The sequence below is a fragment of the Molothrus aeneus genome, chromosome 7, assembly GCF_037042795.1.
Source record: "Molothrus aeneus isolate 106 chromosome 7, BPBGC_Maene_1.0, whole genome shotgun sequence".
NCBI classification, from domain to species: domain Eukaryota; kingdom Metazoa; phylum Chordata; class Aves; order Passeriformes; family Icteridae; genus Molothrus; species Molothrus aeneus.
Genome location: NC_089652.1, coordinates 5,728,879 through 5,752,929, shown reverse-complemented (window position 1 = coordinate 5,752,929; position 24,051 = coordinate 5,728,879). Strand labels below are relative to the sequence as shown.

The window sequence follows — 24,051 nt, the reverse complement described above, 5'->3', positions numbered from 1 at the left end:
TTCCTGTGGCTTAAGGGATGCTGGAACTAAGTGTCCTCGCTATAAAACTGTTTAGCAGAAGCTGTGCTGCAAGGCCGGCTGCCTGGGCTAGGCAGCATAATTACTTGTGGCAAGATTTTGTTCTGGACTTCAGAGTAGGACATGGATGGAGGAGAGCTGAACTCTGATTCATCCAGAGTCACAGCTGTGCCCTGCTGTCCCCACACATCAGTAAAGTGTCTGCTCTCTGTTGTCCCCAAGCTGCACGTGTCCTTCCCTTTAAGGAGGACATTTGCCTTTCAAGGGCTGCAGAAGGTGGATTGTCCCTTGAGCTGGTCTTGCTGTCACAAGGGCTGAAAATGTAGAACTTTGGCTAATGGTACTTATTAAGGGGTGGGCTGGGGCAGCTCCAGTGTTAGTAGCAGAGCTGTGAACTCTGCTCCAAATGACTGAGGACCAGGTGTGAGGTGTTTGTGTTAGCCTTGGTGGGTAATGAGGTATGATGTCCTACCAGCTGCTCACTGCTCTGTACCATACCCATTCTCTCAAATTAACCCTTGTGGTGCATCTTTCTACTGAAATAATTCCTTGTCAGAGGACCTGCAGTAGCTGTTTCCTTTCCACATTGAAAGTTTTTACCTTTTTCTGTATGGACTGTTTTGTTTATTTGGTTGGGTTTTCTTCTTAAGATGTCTTCCTATTCCAGCCCCTGCCTTCCCACAGTGTTGGTTTTTTGGTCCCATCCTGTTAAATAGTCCTGGCATTCCATAGGCTGAGGAACACAGCGCATGGCTGGATGCTCCTGAAAAGAGAGGTCAAAGAGTAATAAATGATGCACAGTAGCCTAAATATGCCAGACAGCTGTGGACACTCTATGATGGACTTTAAGATGTCCAAAGAGGACATTTATGGTGTTAGGATGTTTTAACCAATTGCAGGGTCTAATTAAATTTATGTTAGTCTAAAACAGTTGATATTTTATCTGCATTTGAAAGGGGAACACTTTCCCCTTCAGACACTGCATTGAGTTCCTCGTGATCTTTACATCCCCACTTGCCTGAAATTGTTGACATCACCAGACACAGTACATGCTGGCAAACAAGGATGCTTTTATTAAAAAATGTAAATCAGGCCAGCCTGATAGTTACATTTTAAGGGTGGGGAGAGAAAGGCAGTGAGATGTCTGTGATTTAATCCCCTTATCATTGTTTTTGTGGCAGTGGGAGCTAGATAAGAAGTCAGGTTTGCAGGGCCAGCTGGTGAAAAGTTGTGTGCATGACTGGGTTGTTGCTGGGCTTTGCTTTGTACTGCCACAGCACAAGTAAAACTTGTGCACGTGCCACTTGGGTGTGTGCTGGCCAAGACCACCTTCTAATCAAAAACCAGCCCAGTTCCAAAGCTGGCATCAGCAGTGACAGACTCCCTTCCTGTACAGCAGAAGCAGAGCTCCACAGTATGCAGCAGATATTGCCCACTGGATGACAGATGCATTTAAAATCAATTGTAAAACTGGATTTGGGATTTTGCAAGTTAAATAGAGCAAGAACGCATGCTATTTGATGGTATGTGTGCTTAAAGAGAGAGAACTATATTTCTGACAGACTGAAGTTGTGTGCAAGAATAAAGACAAGTCTTGGAGTCTGGAGAAATAGGACACAGCATGGCACCTGGATGCTGGAAAGACAGGTTTAGTCCTTGTTTTGTAAATGAACCCCACGTGGGTGATCGTGTGTACCTACTTGGCTCTGTGATGCAAAGATCCCTGATGCTGTCCAAGACCAAGAAATGGGCATGTCAATGGAGAGGTGAAGACAATTAGGTGGTGAACAAACATTGCACTGTTGCAGCTGTAGAGCTGCTGGGATGTCAGATGTGTTTCTGGTCCCTGTGATCAGAGTAGCCACCTTTGGATTCTGTCACCCAGGACTCTATTCTGGTGTATTCTGCTGCCAGAGTGACTTGGTGGCAGTGAGGTAGCTGGGTACAGTTGTGGTAAGGTTCTCTAAAGCTGGGAAGTTACTTTGATTGTGTTCCAGACCAAACTTTTGAGGTCATATAGGTGCCAGTGTAGATTATGTTGCAGTAGCAGCGCTCTGGGTTTTGAAAAATTATTTTTATTTTTCATTTAGTTTTGGAGGGGTATGCTACATGTATGGGGAGAAGACCAGGCAAACGTCAGTGTGGGTCATTTTTGCGAACTGAGAGTTGAAACAGTTTGTACTGGTACATTTTGTTATTTCTCTGAAATAACACCTAAACTGAAATCAAACTTGTTAAAGAGTTATGTACTGGGAAGACCATTTTAAGGTGTAAAGAGTGGCTGAAAACCAGGGCATTTGCAGTACACAGTGCACTTCTCACCAAGGCCTTGAGGTGGAATGGTGGTGTGGCATTCTGCCACTATTTCTGTTTATTTTATCTTTTCAAGCATCTGTTGTTCCTGTGAAATACTTTCATTGTGTCCTTTTGAAGTATCATTTTGATGATTTGGTGATAGGTGGAAATAAGATGCTGTACCATATTGTGGCTGCCTGAATGGCTGAGTGGCTGTGCTGATGGGAAAATGATGGAGGGATCAAGAAATGACTGCTAAGTAGAATATCCCAGCTGTCCCAAGCACTGAGACTATAGCATATGATAGAGGCAAAACCCCTGGGTGTTGCAGAAAAGCACAGACCATAAAAGAAGTTATCACTTAAATGTATAAAACATAAGATAAATATACTTCTAAGAGGTGTCTTATCTTTGCTTATATTGCTTCTCATTTGAGAATGAGAAGGAAAACTGTGGTCAGGTTCCCAGCTCTTCAGTGATTGCTTTGAGGAATATCTGGTTCTTTCTGCTGCGCTGTGTGGGTGGATTGCCCTGCTTTGTCCTCACTTCTTGCCAACCTGGTAGAGATGCCATGAAAAAGAAAGTTGAGGAGTCATTGTGACCATCTCTGCCAGCCTACCATTGTACTGCATGGAGATATTTTCCTTTCTATTATGCTCCTGTATAATATACTGAAAATTCTCGTAGGAAAAAAAATCCCAACCAAAGTACTGACATCTTTTATAGTTTCAAAACATTCCTTTGGGATAGAGGGCATGGCAGTTGTCAAACATCTCTTTATGGTGAATTCAGTGCCCTCAAAACAAAGTGAAAAGAACAGAAGGAGTGAATAAAATGCCTTTCCCCAGAAGGCTGCTATTTGCAAAGGAAACTCTTGTAATGTATTGAACATGGAGATATTAATCTCCTTTTAATACTGTGATATGTTTAAGAGAAGAAAGGGAGGGATTTCCATTAGGGACACTTGAGATCTATGGAATAATTGCCAGGAATAGAATATAAAAAACCAAGATCTACATCTGATCTGCACAAAACTGAAATAGTTGGGAATGTTTTCAGAGTTTGTCATGTTATCACAGGAGATAATTTAGAAAAAAATCAAAAATATTTGTGTCTGATGGACAAATTTCAGAAATAGTATGTTTTTATTTATTTTGTAATATAAATTATTTTTCTGCAGCAGCAGGTATTAGTGAATATCTTCATTAAGTGTTACCATATAGCATTGTTGCAGAAACTAATTTTAATTTTATGTACCATAATGAGGATGGCTTGAATAATATAAGTGAACATTCAAAAGGATGGGAAGATTTCACTCCCGGAATTTAGAAGAAATATTTTAAATTTATTTTTCTTTGTTTCTCCTGAACTACTTGCACACTGTTTGAAACACTTTGAAATTCCAAATGTTTCAGTGCCTGGTCAAAGAAAATCAAGTGACCCTGAAGAATAAGGGAGACTTGACTCAAAATGGAAAGCTTTTTGCTGTTTTTATCTCATGCATTTTTCCAAGACTTTACCTGTTTTAATCTGCAGGCAAGACATAATTGAAAAAGAGTGTGTTCCCATGGTTGTTTCATTAATCATGATAAAATTAGATTTACCAAAAAAATTCATCCTCCTGTGTTTGTTTAAAAGTTTTAAATATGTAAATGGGCAGTAAGCCTATTCTGGACAACACAGAAGAGGTAATATTTTTATGACAGCTACCAAGGCAGCTCTATTAATTAGCCCTCTCCATTACAGCAGGAAAATACTGAGAATATTGATTTTTGTTTTTCCCATGGCATCTACAAAATGAGTATATTGTGCATTTTGTCAAAATGATACCTGCAAGCACAGATGTTGTTTTTAAAATAATAATAAACAGAATTATGCCTTTTTTGCTGTAAAACAACATTGAAGGGTATGTTATTGTCGAACAGAACATAATATGAAAATTCTTTATATCCCCTTGTAAGATGCAGTTTGAGTGGTCAAGTTTAGTTATTCTGATTATTTTTCCTTAGCTGTTGTCTAAATGTTTAATGGTGAATATAATTTGCCTTTGGAAATTGCATATAAAATTTATTTAGGCTCCTCTTCCTCCCATTGTAAAGCATAGTTCATGTGTGTGTGCTTTCCTGCAAAATTAGCTAATTTGAGAGTCTGATTCCTTGGTATGGAACTTCTACTTTAGTAGAAGGGCAAGGCTCTGGAAACTCGTGGTGAGGTATTTGCAATGAGAAAATGAAATCCAATGACTTTTTTGTTGTGTTAAATACCATAGTAAGATAAATATCACCAGTACAACATCTTTTAAATTGGAAGATTGCTGCTTTAAAATTAGTGAAGTAGTATAAAGAAAAACTGAAGTCTTTTTCTTGCAAGGTGGAGAAAAGAACAGAGTTATCCACAAAATGGCAGAAGAATAACAGATTTAACTTAAAATTTTCCACAAAAGTGATTTGTACCAGCATTACATACCACCAGATTGCTGTTAAAAGTTTATTTGATTACAGGATTAGCCAGGCCACAAACAATTTTTCACTTTTATTTTCCTTCAGAGGCTCTTGTTCCAAAAGAGAGCTGCCTTCCTGGGTGCTTTGTGCAGGTGAAAGTTGCTGCTGTGTGTTTAGCTGGACAGTTGTGGTCTCTGCTCTTGTAAAATCCACAAGGATTTTCCAGGCATCTGGGAAGGGAAGAGCAGAAAGGATATCTTGTGGTTCTTCTATAATATCTATATATATAGTATCTATCTATGTCTGTGTGTGCATGGTAACTCCTCAGTGGCTCATCCAAACTTGGTACATGCAAGGTCAAGATCCTTCACACAATTTAGCAGCACATTTTAGCTTTTTTTCCTTCTTAGTTGCAGAAATTGCTTGATGAAAGAATATGGTTCACAAGACCCAGTTCTGGGTCATTTTTTATGTGTATCTAGTCCCATTACCATCTTCAAAAGGCACAGAATATTAGAAGGTGTACTTTTTTTTTTGGAGGTGATTAGAAATTTGTAGTCTGTGGTCTGTACATGTTTTCAGAAATTTCTCCCCTAAAGCTAAGAAGTCTAAAGAATTGGTGTAACTTCAACCATTATATTCGAGAGCAAGTGTAATTTTATCAATTTATTTTCTAATCTGACAGGAAAATAAATCCTTTCATGTATTCCCTATATGCCATGTAAAGCAGGTCTTATCTAAAGAAATCTTTTTTGTAGCAGCTTACTGAATAATTCACATGATTTCAGAGATAGGGATAGAGTATGTGGGTGAGTATTTTAAGTGATGGTTGGTAAGCAGAACTGGTGTTCTGGACAGGTGTGAATGGCTAAAGCAAAGCTGTCAGTTCATATCATTAGAGTTAACACTGTAAAAGATGATGTGAATGGTTTCCTTGTAAAGATAAAACATGGAAATGAAGAAAACCCTGAGCAACCAGTGTGGTTTTTTTATTTACCCATCTCTTATTCTTCAAGAAAAGGACAAGTGAAGAAAGGCCAGTTCCCTGATGGGGATGATGAGGTGTGTTCTCTTTGCTTGTCTCATTTACCTTGGTTGGTATTTTATTTATGGTCTCAAGTGGGAAGTAGTGCTTTGCCTTAAGGCAAGTACTTTCTGAGCAAATGAGAGTGACAGAAAGCACACAGGCTGTGGCCACACAGCCAGTTCAGGTGTGCTGAGCATCTTAGTGATTGTGGTGCTTGCCTGCAGCTCCACTCAGTTCTGCTGCAGCCATGCTAGACCTGCCATGCTGTTGTGGTGGCCTCCTCTTCTGTGCCTTGGCAAAGTAACTCACGTGTGTTAACAGGATCTGTCCTCAGTGCTCAAGAGACCTGCAGGTAACAGTGAGTGCTGAAGCTTTCTCTTACTAGGGGTATTCCAGATTTTGAATCAGACTTGACCAGATGTTCTCTCCTTAGGGCAGAATTATCCAGTTCTTTGGTTCAGTTACCATTATTGCTGGCATATTTGCCTTTGAGCTAGGAGGCAAAGGAGGTTCTAGCCCTAAAGACACCATCAACTCAATGTACCCTTGTTTGTAACTCTGAGTGCATTTGATTTGAGTGATTTTTGCCAATTGCTGCATGGTCATTTGCTCTGTTGAATGTTCTTTCTTCCGTGGCCAAGTACAGAAGAGTCCTCTCTGAGGTATTTACAGCCATGTAGGGCTTTAGCACAGACATTTTGCCTCTCTGGTGTGCACACCCCATGTCTGCCTGAGGACCATGGTTGGCAGGACCATCCATATCTGCCTGAGGACCATGGATGGCAGGACTTTGTAGCAGTCAGCTGATGGGCAAAGCAATTTTTGTATTGAATTGTGATTGCTTATACTTTGAGTTTTGTAAGGTGGAAAGTTGAGATGAGATGTCAGGGCTAAGCAGAGAAATCATGGAGTTCTTGTGCCTTATCTGTTGGATGGTGATGATATTTCCCCTCAACTGTTACAGCACTTGGCTTACATCAGCCTCAGGATTTCTGGAAGCACTAGGAAAAAAGTGTGGGCAAGGACAAAAGTAGCTGGCCTTGTACCAGTGCACTGCTAATATTTAAGTGGTGTAGAGGAAAGGTCCTTGAGGATTGCAAGCAGATAGTGGGAAATCAGGGGAAAATGGGTAGAGCAATCTGTTGAGAAGGGAATGCTGAGGGAGAAGTCTTGGAAACTACAAACAAGTGTAGTTTGTCCAGGTGGATGATGACAGGTACTTGAGCACTGACTATCCTAGCCAAAGAAAGCTGATTTGAGCACTGACATAAGGTGGAGTAACCACCCATATCAAAGTTAGCTGACAGTACATGTGCTTCCTGATGTATTCCATGTTTTTATGCAGGGGCCATTAATTCTGCAGTATTCCTGGGGTCTGTGTGTCTGGGTAAGATCTCACACTTAACACATGAAGGGAGGAAGTGGGAAAAATCCTAACACTTGGACAGAAGAGACTGTATTTATTTGCTCTGTTTAGTTTTCAAACAATTTGTCACTCTGGAGATTCTTGACTGCATGTCTTAGAGAGTGCCTGCCTCAATTGGTCTTTACCAAAAGTGTCCAGCTCCACAAAACCACTGCCTGTCTCACTAATGTTACTCAAGAAGACTGGTGAAAGGATGAAAGTAGGAATTGCTTTGTCTGCTGAGACATTGCAAAAGGCTGCACAGTAAATTGAGAATGGTGAAAGGGAGGGAAAGTGTAAAACATAAAACCAGTATAGTGCTTTCAGATAGAAACTGAAAATTGGATGATGTGACTTAGCAGTAGGATGAGTGAATTCTTTTCTGAAGAACTGCAAGCTCACTGTATATAGCAGAGAAAAATTAACTTCAAGTGTAGAAGGGGGCAGTGAGACTGCAGAGTCATGAAGTCAGGTTTTCTGCAGCTCCCATGATTTCTGGGCTCTATTCAGCAGAGTGAGCTGCCGGAGACAGCCTGAGCAGCAGAGCTGTGCCCTTGGTGCAAGTGTCCAGATTGTCAGCAGCAGAGTTTTCAGCCCTTGTAGTGTGAGGTGTCTGTACCTAACTTTAGGGACTGGTACAGCACCTAGGATGTGGTTTATGCTTGCAGTGTGCTCTTACAGCTTGTTGGCTTACCACACCTCTGTGAAGCACATGCAGGTAATTCTGCCTGTGGTTTGATATTGCTGCTCCTGAGGAAATTGCAGCCACTAGGCTTTGCAGAGAAAGGATTTGGCATCTGTAGGCCTTTTCTTGTTGTGCTGTCCTCTGCATTGCTCTGTTAATGATCTTACTGGTGCTTTTTGAAACCTGTAATTAGAGTGGGCTTTTTGATTGATGGGAACCAGCATTAAAGGATTAATAGAGTAGAACTGAATATTTTGTGATCCTTGAAGTGTCAACATCAGCATGCATCAGCACATTGCTGATTAGCTTGATTTAGTTGTTGGCAGCCAGCACAAGGCTTTTTCCTGAGATAGTGTGCACTTCAGCCACTGCAGAGGGACTTGGTGTCAGAGTTACTGTGCTACAGGATTAACAAAAAAAGAGAAATCCTGAGCTGCATGCCTTTCCTGTATCAATTGACACAGTAGAAGGCTCAAATCAGTGATGCTCTTGGTTTCATCTCAGAGTGGAAGGGGTAATTCTCATGCAGTGGCAGTCTTGTGCTTATAGAAACCAGTGCTCAGAAAATAATTTTAACACCTACTATAATTGAATAGGATGTTTAATTTTTAATATGTTTGCTCTTTAGATGTTTGTGTCCTGGTTAACTTTCTTTTTCTACCCACTTTCCATTCTTACCTTCTTTAAAAAAAACAGTGATGGAGTTACTCAGTGGATGTGCGTGTGCATATATATATAGACAAATCCATGCAAACACATCTATCCATGCACACCCAAATACTGAGGACCTGAACTTGTGCAGCTTAGAAACAGTCTGCTCTCCTTCATCCTTCATGTGGGTCCTGAATATAATGACTTCAAGTGGCCTCTGTCTCTGTGGTTAGGTTAACATTGCACCTTCCCCATCTTAAACCAAGACATTGTCTAGAATTTTGACAACTGTATTCTAATTTATTTAATGCTGCAGCTATACTTGCCTGCTTACAATTGCTTTCTTTGTATCTTTTGAAACAAAACAACAACAACAAAAAAATAGGCTGTCAAAGAGATTATTCCAGAACCAAAAAGTGTTGGTGGAAATACTGCATGGGATCCCTTCAGCCCTGTGCTTGCTATGTCTTGATTTTGTGTGGTTCTGTGATAAGACCCAGGGAGGTTAGCAGGACTGTTTAAGTAGTGGAGGGACTATTTTCATGAATCACAGCTTGCTGAGCCAGAGCCCAGTTTCCTTTCTTGGCTTGCAGAATTGTTGCCACAGTTGCCATCTTAGGGCTACTGGGGCAGTTTTCTGAGTATCTGCTTTGAGTGACCAGTCCCTATGAAATCGAACTCCCTGTTTTGAAAGCTCCTTGAATGTTTGAAAATCTCAGTTCTGAAAAAAAGCTTAAGATGAATTATATATGTAGCATTTTGAAATGTACCTAGACAAGCTCTTTGCTCAGCACCTATAATTACAGTGTTCCAATCCTGAATAGAGGGTTTCAAAAGAAGATAACATTCAAAACTACTCATTAATTGTGTTACTGAGTGTCAGCCCTTTTAATAAAAGAAAAAGTGCATTCTTCCTTCACTGTAATACAAATACAATACAGATAATGTCACTTCTGAAGGAAGGATGATTTAGAACTAGGGTGATGCTTGTGCCTACTAATTAAAAGTTAATAAATCTGTAAAAAATGGGGTTTCTAAGCCAGATTTGAATGAGTTTGAAGTTGTTACTTGTAATGCAGGCCTCTCTGGTAAGGCATACAGAAAGCCCTACTGTGTGTCCTCGCCTTCCCCTATTGACTTTTGAGTGAGTAGTGTCATTAATGTGCTGTTTCTGTGATGCCATTCTCATATATGGTCTAGGAGGCCACCAAGGACTTTGTATTTATATATTTTATTCAGAATTTAAACACCTCATTTACAGAAAAAGTTTTAAAATGAATTCTAAGTTCTGTACACTTCCATGTGTGTTTACAGTATGGCTGTAGAAATAGGCTGAGTGCTGGTCAGCCCTTGCAGCTCAGACAGTGCCTCTTTTGTCACGCTGCAGCACAAAATGTTACACAGATTCTTAATGCACTCGACCTCAGTCACATCAGATGATGTATCACAGACCAAAAAAGGCTGTTAAAGGAACCTTTTAACATTGCTGAGTCAAATGGCTCATTTCAGGAAACACAGGAAAAGGGGTGTTTGTGCAGTCTTTGTGGCAGCCTTCTGCATACACATTACAAAGCAGTCTTTAATTATGGGATCACATTATTACTTGTTTCTGCAGCACTCCTGCCTCATTAAGCTCATGTTCCTCCATTTGGGAACAGCCACTCAGTGCTTTTGCTTTTCTCCTGTATTTTCAGAACACATTTTAAATCTTTGTTTTCTGCAAACTTTGTAAGACTGCTCTTCTGTATCAGTCATTCTTATAGTATCTTGTGTTTAGGAATTCATATTTCCGAGCCCTGCAGTGAATGGGTGGGCACTTCCACTGCAGAGGTGGAAAAAGTCATTTGAAGTCTGAGTAACTTTACATGTAGGTAACCAGTTTTAGCTGCTTGGGGTCACTGTGGAGTCGTCAGCACTGTGCTCTGGCCCTGTGTGAGTAATTTGGGCCTGGAGAAGGGGGTTGGTTACCAGAACCTGGCTAGAGGCTGGGAATGGAGCAGTTGTCTAAACTGTGCATCAGGAAACTGGGGTTTAAACTGCTCAGAAAAGTGAATTCTTTAACTTTTTGCTTTCTGGGATGGCAGGGTCTTTTTACTTTATTCAAGATTCATATATCACCCTATTTGAGTATTAAAAGCATAGATTCCCAGAAATTGAATTAATTTGTTATCTAATTAAGATTCCCCAGAGTAATTCTTCATGTGACTGCATATGACACGTAGAAACTCCAGAACTCTCATTGATTTCTGATATGAATGCCTTAAATTGAACTTGATTTTTGGAAGTGAGTGTCACTCTTCTCTGTATTATTGAAGCTTTGCATTTTATTCTTTGATTGGCTGTTTGTTGAAAGGAAGCTGCCTATGGTGGTGTTGAAAGATGTTTTTTTTTAAATATTAAACCTTAATAGTGCTGCTCCTAGACTTTTCAAAGTTGTGTAGCTGCCATGAGCCTGAGTAATGAGAGCTCATAGCATCAGCTGAGACTGTGAGAGATGTCATCTGACTTGAGGTCTGTAAATGCCCCCAAAGATTTTATAGGGAACTTGCAGCAAATAACTTAATTTCTCTGTGCTTCAGTAACCTGCTGTGCTGGGATAACAAAATCTTTGCTGTATGGTGCTAGAATTGGGAAGGTGAAGATTATAGGCTAGGAGGTGTTTGGACATTAAAATAGTAGGAGCCTGTAAAGGAGAAGGAAGACTGTTCATTTAGTACTTCCTCTTGAAAAGTTGTGATTGGCAGGGCTGAGTGTGGTGATGTGGTTGGAAAGTGGTGGTCAGTGGTGAGGCTCCAATTGACTTTGTGGGCTCAGAACCACATGTGAGAGTAACAGAAGAAATGCTGGAGGATTTTTTTTAGCAACATGTGGATTCTCAGCAAAAGAAGACAAAGATACTTCTCAAGCATGTTTTCATCACCATGGAGAAAAGAATAACTCACTTGTGGTTTCCTGACACAAGTGTCCAGGATGGATCTTTAACTCTTGTGAACTGGTGGGATTTCCTGAAATTTTGATAGAGCTGTGCTCATCTGTCCTAAGTAGGAGTCAGGCCTTTTTTTGAGTATGAAATCTGATGGAAGAAGAAAAAAATTCAGGTAATTCTTTTCCTCACAGAAAGCTTCTGACCATGTTAACTCTTACAATGTTCATGCCAATAAATCGAAATATTTTAAGAGGAGGTAATAAAAAAAATGGTTTAATGTTACTTGCAACTGGATAAACAGAATAAACTCTGGAAATGAGAACTGTGATGAGGAAGATATTGCCTATGAATGAGAATGGGGAACAATTAAAAATTTGCAGGCTCTTACGAACAGAAGTACCTTGTCGTGAGGATAAAGGAATTACTTGAATAGAAGGAATGGTAACAACACTGGTGTCTCTTCAAAGTCAGGGTTTTTGTTCGTTACATGTTGTCTTGCACTGTTGGTACCCTTGCAGTGTTTTGAGTTGCACCCTTGAAAATGTGTTCAAACATGAAAAGAAGGATAACAGGATCATCTAGAAAACCAAACTGAAGCTCTGAGGCTCTTTCACTGCAGAAATATTGACAGTGCTCAGTGTTTTTGTGTGAATTCACTTTTTGTGTGAATTCCTGTCCCTGAAACTGGCAGATTGAAGTTGAAAGGGTATGTGCTCCTGGAAAACTAGGCTCTTGGCTTTCATTAAAAGTGTTCAATATCTATCTAGTCCCTCTTTGCACAGCAGAGAAGGTGCCCTGCAGATCTGTTATGTTACTGCTGCTTCATTTCTGAGCCTCAGATAGATAGTTTCTTGTGTGTAAACAATCTCATATTTTCTGGGGGTTTTAGAACTCATTAAACTTTCCATTTCACTAGAAGTGGTAAGAGAGGCTATCAAAAGGCCCCACAGCAGATGAGGAATGGTTTTAGGTCAGTTAAAATGAGCATTGAAATTTGTCTTTTTCAGGAAATGGAAGATTGTTTTGTTCTTTCTTCACACAGACTGCAGTGAGCAGGCTGCTGAACCAGTAGGCTTCAAATGTGAACCCCAGTCCAAGATGTCATTTAGCTGAGTGTACCTTCAGGGCCAGGGCCTTCAGAGTGCAGCCACAGACAGCTCCTGCAGCTCAGCTCCATTGCCTGCAGGCAGGTGAACAGCCAGAATCCTGGGCTGTCCATTATCCTCAGTGAGCAGATCAAAGAACGCTAAATGCACAAGGCTGGAAGGAATTGAAAGAGATACAATGCAGATCTTGGTGGTGGCAGCAGGTTCCCATCACAGGATATCTCCATCCTGTTTACCTGGTTCTTTTTGACTGTCCAGTGAAGGCAACTGACAGCTTCAGAGGGTTCCTAATTTAGTTGGATTAGCCTAAATCGCCTTTGCAAGTCTTTCAGACATGTTGAACAACTGCTAGCTTTATACTTTGTAGGATTATCTCCTGGGCTAAGGCATGTCTGTGTGTCAGACAACACTTAACAGTATGAGGTTGATGGCTCTGACAGAAGAGCTCTGGAGAACCTGTTAGGAGCCACCTCCTCAGTGGAAGCTGAATATTCAATTGTTCACCTTGCTATTACTGTGGGGTGTGGCTTGCCTCCACCTAAAAGCCAGCACAGCAGAGAGGAATGTGGGCTTGCACTGGCTGAGCAGTGTTGTGTGCCTGGGATCAGCCTGTTGGGTCTCAAATAAGATGGTGGGTGAAGCTGTATGTGGAAATATTTCCTTTTTGCTGCCTCTGCAGCAGCACTTTGGATCAGTGAGCTCCATAGCATTGATTTTTGAATGTGATGAAATACTCATAAAACTCTCTCAGCTCAGTGTTTTTTTCTGGCTGCTCACACAAAGCATTGCAAGGAGGTGAGCCTCAGGCTCACTAACCCTACCCCCTTGGGCACACATTCAACCACCTGCCCCCCCAAGAATATAGGATCTATGTGCTGCCCTTTTCCAGTAAATATGTTAGATTGTAACATATAGAAAGCTAGGTCAGACCAGTTTGTTTTGGTTGGTTCTTTACAGAAGTAGATTTGCTGATGTGGGCCGTCTGTCCTTCAGATATCTATAACTAATTCACAGTTTGTTTTGGGAGGCTGAGTTAGGCTGACAGGTCTCCAATTCCCTGTGTGGTTATCATCCTCTTTCCTTTTTATGGTGGTTGGTCGTTCTGTGCTTGCTTTTAGGCAGTGCTTTGGGTCTTCCCCCATTTCCTGTTAGTTCACTGTGTCAGTGGTTTCATCTATTAGTGTGTGGTTGCTTTCAGTCTGTTGGTTGGGTTTTTTTTAATGATAAAAAAATTTTTAGTAAGATTTCATCTGCTTCAGTTGACTTTGCTGCATGAATCCCTTCTGTGGTCAACACTGTAGTCAGTTGATGTCCCACCTTTGTTTTACCATAAAATAGGTTTTCTCTGTATTTTTATTCCACCTCTAGCACTTTTCTGCACTTTTTTGGCCTCCTCTGAAACCTTACTGACCTGTGGGGAGTTGCTTAAAATCTGTCTTTTTTTCTTTGAGATTCACTGCCCTTAATCTGCTCTACTTGTTCCTTCCTTATATTTGAATAGTTGATGTTATCATTTTGTCATCACCATTGCCCAATCCACCTTCCACCTTCAGATTTCCAAACAGTTTCTCCCTTTTAGCCAAACCAGCTCCATCTTCTGAAGCGAACTGTCCCCAGGATGTTGGAAGATATATCCAGTTATGCCAATTAATTTTTTGGATAAGCTCAGCTGTCATTATAGTACGTGTCCATCTCTTGGGGCAGGTGTATACTGAAAGGTGGAAAACACTGGACAACTTGAATTTCCTTTGGGATCTTACTGGAAAGGACTTAGTGAAAGACTTTGGTAGCCAGAGCTGTCAGTGTGACTCCTTGTAGGAGCACCAACTTCTTCACATAAAAGCTGACAGCATTAGCAAATGCCACTGTAGTTACAGGAAAGGGGCAGATAGTTTTGTTCCGTGTAGACTTCAAAGACAGCTCCTTATTTTATCATCCAGCAAGTATTCAGAAGTCAAAATGTGAACATGTCACAGTGCTAATCTTGTTTTCTCTGAGTCAAGCAGTTGGCATGGTATTTTATTAGTTGTCTTTTCCAGAATATGTCCCCTGTTCACCACAGGCTGCATGAGTCAGGGCTGTGATTTGGAAAATCTTGATGCTTTTAAAGTGGAGTTAACTGAGTGTAACTGTAGCAGGAGTGTAAATAGGTGTCTGATTGGTATTTCATGGCCATTTTAGCAACAAGTCTGTTTCCGTTTTATTGTGACCACAGATAGGATGAGTCTGGAGTCTCTAAGGAGTAAATAATTGTGGACCAAGCTGTAAAAATTCTGGAAATTCTGCTTGCAGGAGGTGCCAGAGTTGTGTGCTTGTCCATCATTTGCTCATTGGAAGCTTGAGAAAAGGGATCCTGCTGGTACCATTCCTCCTTGTCTCTTGGTTCGGATGTGAAATGCGGGGCTCCTCAGAGATGGGAGGGTGCTGAATGGGGTTTTGCTCAAGAGGGGAATATTATGTATCAGTTGTTACATGGTTGTGTCTTGCTGACCATTACCAAGAGTGCCTGGATGAGTAGCAACTTCCCAAAGAATGCTCAATCTTTGGTGCATGGCTCTGCACCTGGGGGCGGCACCTTAGACAAACGTCATTGAGTGAGTCTAACCGGCTTACAGCTGATTTTCTTCTCAGACATGTGGAATTAACCAAAGACAATAAGATCCATGCCTGGCCAGTATGTTGTAAGAACTGACTTTTCATTTGCTGGTGTTGAGGGGAAAGAAGAAATAGCTGAGCTTGACTTCCCTTCTTCTCTTTTTCTGGTTACACCTCCATCTTCACCCTCAGTTATGACAGCAGTGTGCTGTAGAGACTTAAGTCTTTTTCTGCTTTTGGAAAGTTCCCCCGTGCTTAAAAGAAGGAGGGAGGGATGGGGTCCTTGCTTTCTGCTCATGAATCAGCTGCTGCTTCCTGTTAACTTTGGCAAGACATTGAATCTGTCCTTCTCTACCTTTCAGTGAAAGTAAATATTTTTCTTCTCTAGCTTTGGTAAAGTCAGAGATGAGACTCCCACTGCTTTCAGTGACACCCCCTATGTTTATGGGTACAGGGGGACATAGCAAACTTTGCTAGAAGTACGAGGTGCTTTTATTCCTGCTGACATTTATTTATCTTCTCCCCATCTTCCCCTGTGAAGCAATGAATATCTTAAATAGCTTTGTCCAAATGTGAGTTTTGTTACCCACATGTTGGCAGAAGTTAGTTCTGCAGGTAGAGTTCATGCTGATGGAAGATGATAACCTGGAAAATGATCCATTTGTTGGTTGTTGACATGAAGCTGGGTAGGGAAATCTGTGCTTCTTCCTTCTTAGGCAATTCTATTTGTTAATGCCAACAGGTTTGCAGTTTATAGGTGCTTCTCCCTTGCCTAGCCATTCCCAGCCCAGGATTTGCAAAGCAGTAATTAGTCCTTGTTTATGCCATTGTGATGGTATTATATCCATTGTTAGATGTTTAGCAACTTAAGCACAAGGCAGTTAAGGAGATGCCCAGGCTCCTGCAGTAAAACAGCTGTAGCACCAGAGAATTCTCTGTGACTGCTCAACAGCACTTCCCTGCTGCAGATTTTCTGTGGTACATGATACCACGTTACCTGATACTGAATTAATAGGTCCCATGAGTCTGGTCTGCAGCTTGTAAGCACATAATTTGTTACTGTGCAGTGTAACTGTGGGATTCCTGTCAACAGGCAAGCTTTTGGCAAATTGGGTTGTATTATCTGCATTGTTTGCTTGCTGACTCCTTGTCCTTAGGGCTCTTGCTGTTAGCGTCTTTCCTAATTTTTGGCAAATCATCCCGAGTGAATCTAGATACATGAAAGGTGTTCTGCCTTCAGATCATCTTCTTTCTGTAAAGAAGGAAGGGATTTAATTGTTTCTGCGAAACTCTGATCCTAACAGACACCATAGTGTAGCCTGTGCTTCAGAGGAATCAGCTTTTCCATGGCTTTATACACTTTATACAAAAACAGGCATTCTGGAGGCCTGGGCTCTTTGCTAAGACATGGTCTGATGCAAATCAGGGGATGTAAGCTATGATGGCAAGAGAGGTTCTAGCCACTGAAAAAGAGCATTGGGTGTATGTTTGTGCATGTTACTAAAAGCAGAGAAGGAAGGTGTTTTCTTATTAACATGTTGCAATTCATGAGTCTTTAATTCATATAATAAAAATAAAGCTTTTCCCTTTAACAACTGCCACTAACTGAGAGCTCTTGTTTTGTTTCAGATTGTGGAAACCTGAAATAAAATATCCTGTGACTGACAAGGTGACAACAACACTGCAAGGTGGGTTTTCTGTTTTTGTTGGTCTCATATCAGTCATTCCAGGGCTCTGGAAATGCTGCATCTTGACTTTACTGGGATGGATTGCCTAATGAATCTCTGGGGCTTGTTCAAACAAACACAAATGGTTTGACAGGACTCCTCCTATGGCTGCATGTACATGAGTTATGTATTGTTATGGTGTTTTGAACAAAGAAAATGTGTACATTTTCTGTGCTGTGTGGTGAAGGTGTTAATGGCACAGAGGTGGAAACAAGTGAAAATAAAAACATTGATGTTTTTGCCGATTTTTTTTATGTAGCCATCTTTTCTGTAGGAAATGTCTTCTTGTCATTGTGAGTTGAGCTGCTGCTGCTGCTGAGCACAAGCACTGGAAGTTGAATCTGTGACGTGGCATTTTTTTCTTTTCACACTTCAGATTTGGAGTTCACACTTAGCAAAAAAGTTCCCTACAACATGTGCTGATCACTTGTGTGTTAGTCACCACATGCTCACCTTGCCTGAGGATTCATTGCACTGTTCTGTTGAAATGTTTTATTGAGGTTGTTTATAGGATATGCACATTTGCAACACAGCCCAGATGCAGAGAGATGCTCATCCCAGGATTTCCCACTTTCACCCCTGGTATTATCTGCTGAGAGGGGAGTTTGTGCAATGGGTGCAGACAGCTTTTAGTTATTTGAATGACTCAAGTGAAAAACAGCACAGAGAGAGCTGGTAAATACTATTTTCACTTTATCCATTGGTTATTGGAAGAAGAATTATTTGGTCATTCTTCTTTCAAGAGAAGTTAAGTTTTCAAGCACCAGGTTTATTTGGTGACACTTCACAGTCATGATGAAGTTGGATTTTGTTCTTGGGTTTGGTTTTTACCTTTTCTATACCTGGTTCCTTTCTGTCTTCTTTATAGGGTGGGGAATGGAGTCGGGACTGGGACATGTATTGCCTGTATCTATGTACTGGGGGTGGTTTCTGGTGACAATATTGCTGCTCTTACTGCAGCCTCACATTTCTCTCTTGGAGGTCATAGTTTTTTCCTTTGTGTGAAGGTGTGAATCTTTCTGGAGGATGTGTCCACAGCCAGAGAGTGAGCAGCAGTATTTGAGTGCAGAGCAGCAGTATTTGAGTGCAGAGCAGCACTGTTTCTCTGCTGGGTGTTTCAGAGTGTGTTTCTTGTCACTAGCTCTGAAATACTGCATTATAGCTGTGATGGGCTGCAGTGCAGATGTACCACTTGTATTTCTCAAGATGTTTTAAAAAACTGTCGCAGTCATATAAGCTCCTCTCTTGCAGTGGGAGAATCAGGGGAGATGTGAGAATTTATCAGCAAGGCTCCTGTTGTCACTGTTCTTGAGTAGAAACTGCCAGGGGCCCTGCTCATGGTATTAATCCTTATCCAGTGAGAAGTGGTCTTAGCTTTTGTTTCAGTGAGGACATGAGGTTTCTTTTCTCTGCTCCTTGTCAGCCTCTGCATGTCATTGAACTTGAATCATTAGGCAAAAAGTTAAATGGTCAGGAAGAGATAGGTCTTTCAAAGCTCTAATAAGGTCAAATCCAAAAACTTAAATAGGAAGGAGCAATTGAGGATCTGAGCTAAAAGTGTAAGACAAAGCTGTTTGGTGGGTGCTTTTTGCAAAGAGCAGCAGGGGAGTTGAGGAGAACTCATTCTGCATTTCACCGTGCTGGTTTGTGCTTCAGTAGTCTTTGTGGCAGGAAAGCACTTTGAAAGTGCTGTCTGTTCTTACCAAAGATTTATCACAGCTGATGTGTCTAACCAGGAAAGTCAGAGCAGGCTGGTGAACTTCAGCTGAAAGGAGTAGGCAAACTCCTGTCTGCTCACAGAATTGAGCAGTAACCCACTTCTCCCAGTGCCTAGAATATTGGTACTTTCAGCTGCATTTGAGCTGCTCACAGTTTATCAATAGAAGCTGTGTTCTTGCATAAATGGAGAGCAAAAGACCTTCTTGTAATTAAATAATCAGTTGTCTAAATCTCATTTTATTAAGCTGAACACACAGTACAGACTAGAGGAGTGGTCCTGCTCCAAGGCTATTTGAACACATCAAACTTCTTCAATTTTATTAGGTTTTGTTCTTTCTCTTTCTGTCTTCTCCATGTGAATCTAGGGCACATGCAGATCATGCTAAGTTCTCTTCTTCTGTCTTGCTGGTCTTCCTTATAACCCTCTCTTAGGTGTGTACACAACCCATATAATGGCACAGAGAAGCTCTTCACCTGTTTATTGGTCTCAGACTATTCCATCACTTTCTGAACTGCCCCAAAGTACCTTTTTTGCTCATCAGACAGCAGTGTATCTTGCACAAAAGAATGAAAACAAGACTGTTGGTCTCAGGCTTGTCTCTGCAAACTTGGGCATGTGTTGAACATAAATAGTACCTAATTTTTCTTCACTTGAAGGGCAATAAAATCCCAATCCTCAAAAGAAAATATTAAATGTAAGCAGAACCATTGTTTTTTACTGGGAACCTGGGGGGAAAAAAGGCTACAAAAAGATGGTTTTATTTCTTATGAGAATATTTCACAGGAAGAATCTAAGTGTATGTAATGGTACCAAAGCCTGTACTTATTCATGGTAAATTTCTTTGTGGTATGAACAAAAAACAGAAGAGAATTTTATCAGAAGCCTGAAGACCTGCATTGCCTAGACTAACATTAGGCACTTTTATGTTATTATTGCTTGCAAGCAGTATGCTTACCCTGCTCACCTCCTGCAGAGAGCAGGGACTGTAGATGAGCATCTCAAGAAGCTGGGAAGGCAATTGTGGTATTTTCGGGGTGCCCCGTCGTGGGGAGAAAATGATGAATCTCACTCCATGTTCTTAGAAAGCTAATTTATTATTTTATGATATATTATATTAAAGAATGCTATACTAAAACTATACTAAAGAATAGAGAGAGGATCCTTACAGAAGGCTCAACAAGATACTAATGAAAAACCTGTGACTCTCCAGAGTCCTGACACTTCTGGACCATGATTGGTCATTAAGTAAAAACAATTCACATGTTGGATAACTAATCTCCAACCGCATTCCAAAGCAGCAAAACACAGGAGAAGCAATCAGATAATTATTGTTTTCATTTTTCTCTGAGGCTTCTCAGCTTCCCAGGACAAGAAATCCTGGTGAAGAGATTTTTCCAGAAAATATGACAGTGACAGGCAAAGTGGGACTGAGCCATTTTCTGAAGAACCTCTCTCTTTCCACTGACTCTAGAAGAAGAATAAAGAAATAAAGAATATGTAGAATGACAAATGAGTGAGCTGGTGTTCTTAGAAGCCCTATAAACAGACAGAGCTAGCTGAACATTTGCCTTTGTGTTGTTTTGAAAATATACAAGAACTGACATCACCACTTACACTGTGGAGTCTTGAATACTTCTGTCTTTAAATTGCTGCTGTTCTGGGCTGTTTCTCTTGTACAAGTGATCTGCTGTAGCCCAGCAAATAAAAAATTGTAATAAGGTACCTGATCTCTTGGAGAAATCTAAGTTTCATCCTACCAGGGTATACTGGTTCTCTAGTTCCCAGTGTAAGATTATGCACCTCAAGTTGTTTTGCAGAGCTGCTCATCTGTACACACCATTCCCATTCTCTTCTGTGCTAGGAACAGAAAATGTAAAGGGAGCTGTTCCTGAGGAAAGCAATGTCACATGTGGCACAGAGGAGTGAGAGCAGTCCACATGGTCAAAGAGCAGCATGTTATCCTTGGCCCCTACTTCTTTCTCTGTGACAGGTTTTCTGTATGATATTCTGCTTGTGCTAAAATTTAAAAAAAGGAAAAGAGAAAGTCAGACCCACCTGTTGAAACCATTGAGATTACATCCAACTTCCTTTGGAGAGAATTTCTTTGAGAGAGAATCATGTGAGGCAGAAGCTATTTAGACTAAGCCTTCACTATTTACAATGGAATTGTAAGCAACTTGAGCTTGCCCCAAAAATACCTGCCAGCATTCCAGTTGATGGGAGGTGTTCCTTGTCTTGTTGTTCCAAGTTCTCCTCTTGTAAGAAGGAGCCCTGCAGTGGGGTGTGGGGCAGAGGGGAGAGATTTTCTCCATGGAGAGTTCTCCTGTGGTGTTTGCCCCCAGCAGCACTTTGCTGGGATGTGCAGCACGCTGTCTTGCACTCTCAGTGAGCAATCCTGTTAGCTCTGGGCAGTGGGAGGGCAGTGTCCCAGCCACTGGGCTGCTGAGTTAGAAAAACACATGGCCTAGTCTGTTCAGGATGGAGGCATCAAACTGTGACATCAGCCAGCCCCAGCTTGTGGCCTTGCAGAACTGTGTGATGCTCCCTGTGTTCGTAGGTGGAAAAGCAGGAAAGATGTTGGTGTGATGTCTTCTTCCCCAGAAGCTTGTGGGTAGGATGGGGACCAGGGGTCCTGTAAGTCCTGTCTCAAGGAGGAAAAAAAGTGGCAGGTGCTGGATGAAGGTGGTGGCTGTAGAATTTCTGCAGACAAACCAGTTAGCACCCACATGACTCTGAAGCAGGTGTGCTTGTGGTATGAAGTCTGACAGAGCAGATTTCTCATTAGCAAGGCTTTACTGGAGTCATCACAAGTATGTTGTTACTGCACAGCAGCAGAACTGGGTTGTTGGTTTAGTTCTCTTTCAGGTGCATTTGGGTTACATGTCCAAACTCCACTTGCTGAAATAACCCAAAACCTGAGATTAGAAATGTACAGAAGTAGGTGTTCTTTTAATGGCCACTTTACTTTTCATCTTCTTTTCTGATTACATATGACATATAAAGATGCACTTTTCTGAGTAATACCAAATGCTTGGGTTACCATTCTACCAAACACCAGATGTGAAACCCAAAGGGTAGCAAGCTGTTTATTGAAGGAGTGTCTGAGCAAGCTGTTCTTATTGATGCCAGCAGCTCCTGAGTGCTAGTTAGTTAACCAAGTAAATGTTTGTGGGTTGTTTTTTAATGGCGAATTCCATTGCCAGCAGTGTCTTCAGAAAAAAAAAATAAGAGAAAAATGGAAGGAACAGGTGGTGCACAACTTCTCATTTAAAAGGAAACAGCATATTGTAGAACTGCAAGCATCTGCTTCTACTTAATGCTTAGTCTTCAGTCACTCTGAGATGCCATTCATTTATGTGGAATAAATTGCTATACCAGCTAGTAGGCCCTTACAATACTTTGTAACTTTATTTTATTCAGTGGGGCAAAACCACTTTCCTTAGTACCTCCTGTATATCATACTAGGAGGCTGGAAGGCAATAGGATAAACAGTTTTGATTATATCCTTTTGCAGAGCAGAAAGTAGGAGTTGTACTTTTGACTTCAATGGGAGTAGGAGCCAGATCTTTTTTGTGATGTGCAGCAATGATGTCTTCTGAGACAATCTTGAAGAAATGTTATGCTCTTTAATTCTAACCTGAAAGGTTTAAATTAAGCAAGATAAGTCTCTTTGGAGATAGAAAATATCTTCTATGAGATTATTTGATACAGCAGGAAAAATAGGTATGTTTGCAGGTGAATGATGAAGACCTGGATAGAAGTTTCGCTTCCTGAAAGGTTTTTTGGTATGTGTTTTTTCTCCCTGCCCCCCAGGTGTAAGAGATACTATCTTAATCTACAAGATTTGCTTCACTTACAACCTTTGTAAAGAGTGGCTGTGATGCCTTTACATCCTCAGTGTCTTTTATTATTGGTGGGGAGAGAGCATTTCAGTGTATGTAGCACTCAGAGGCACAAGCTCTTCTGTTGCTTAGAGCCCCGACTCATATCCTGTTTGTAGATTTTTATCTCCATTTCTTATGTCTTCACAGGTTTCTGGGCACATTACCACTTAACAATTGATATGTCAAAAGTCTTTCTTCCAAAAAGTCATTCATAGTTGTGTTTTTTTGGGTTTTTTCCTACTGGTACCAGTAATAGTACAACCAGGGTTAAAGCTGTTCAATCTGATAGGGCTGTATGAAGTGTCTCACTGGAGCTCTGCCTAAAGGCAATGTCAGATTTTCTGGTGTGGCCAGGTCTGCAAGATAAAAGGGTTGACATCCTGAGGAAAAAGAGATTACAGTCATAGGAAGAATCAGTTATTTTTCTTCCAGTTCTTAAATGCTGCAGGCATAAACATGCCTCATCATCTAAAGGTAATAGAGTTTTTCCTTTTGTGTTGCTTCTCACCTTGGAAGCCTATGGTATTAATGGGAAGCCATTCACCAAATTCTTGATTTTCAGGCTTTGGAAGGTGGACTGTAGAATTCACTTCATTTGTCTGAGCAATGTATCAATATAGGAGTTACTGACTTTAAAACTTTCTTTAAGTGAAACCAGTGAAACCCAACTGGTTTTGCTTGGAACTGATTTTCCTTATTACTAGTATAATATAGTGTGTGTATATATATGTAAAAAATATACAAATACATAATATAATATATTATTTGGTTGTTTTGTTCTGTGAATCAAACATATAACACTTTTAAGAATACACAAATCATACATCCTCTATTGCATCTCTGGATATTTTTGTGTAGCTGAAATAACTTTGTTAAGTTTGTATTCCTAGCCTGTTAAGACTAGTGTCTCAAATCCTGATAAAATCAAGTCAACTCTACACTTCTAGGAGACGGGATAATGTTTTGATTCTCATTAAAAAAGAGAAAAATACTTCTTTAGAATAGTCCATGTCTCTGTTGTCCATATTTACCCACTGCTGGCACATGGGGCTGCTTATGCTTTGCTGTGTTTCTCCATCCCCTAGGTTTGTAATCCAAATGCTGTGGTGCTTTACATTGCCAGGCATTGATATAAATGCACTTTTCTCACATTTTTTTGTTGTGGTTGCTTTGAGCTGAGCTTCCCAAGATTCATCATCTGAATAATAGTCAATGGGAATGGTGTGGCTGAAAACATGAAAACCTCAATCCTTAGTTTTTAAGTGCATTCTTAGGAGAGATTTAGTTGAGGTATGGAACTGTAGGCATGAATTCAACTGATTAATGTGCTTTTGACAGAGCTGTCTCACTCAGACTGGTCTTTCTAAATATTTCAATGAGAATCTCAGAGATAAGAGAAAAATCAGTGCTTCACAATGGTGCTGCATTTGAAATCCAGAGCTTTATAAGCTTCTGGTAATTACTTTTTTCCTTGAGGTACCTACTGAACTACATAATAATCCTTCCATAGAAAAGATGATGGAAATATGTGTGACAGGGTTAGGAGCCAGGTGGGTGGTGAGGCTCTGTGG

At 40.8% G+C, this 24,051-nt stretch overlaps 1 protein-coding gene across 11 annotated transcripts in view; it reads left to right on the top strand.

Moving 5' to 3' along the window:
- MAP2 (microtubule associated protein 2) overlaps positions 1-24,051 on the top strand; it is a 222,712-nt gene that overhangs the window by 31,158 nt on the left and 167,503 nt on the right. For 9 of the 11 annotated variants that reach the window (XM_066553195.1, XM_066553194.1, XM_066553197.1 and 6 more), the window contains one exon: positions 16,779-16,837. The gene's annotated coding sequence lies outside the window, so the exon portion shown is untranslated. Of the gene's footprint in view, positions 1-16,778; positions 16,838-24,051 lie in introns of those variants that run through there. The other 2 variants (XM_066553199.1, XM_066553198.1) reach the window with 1 other exon arrangement.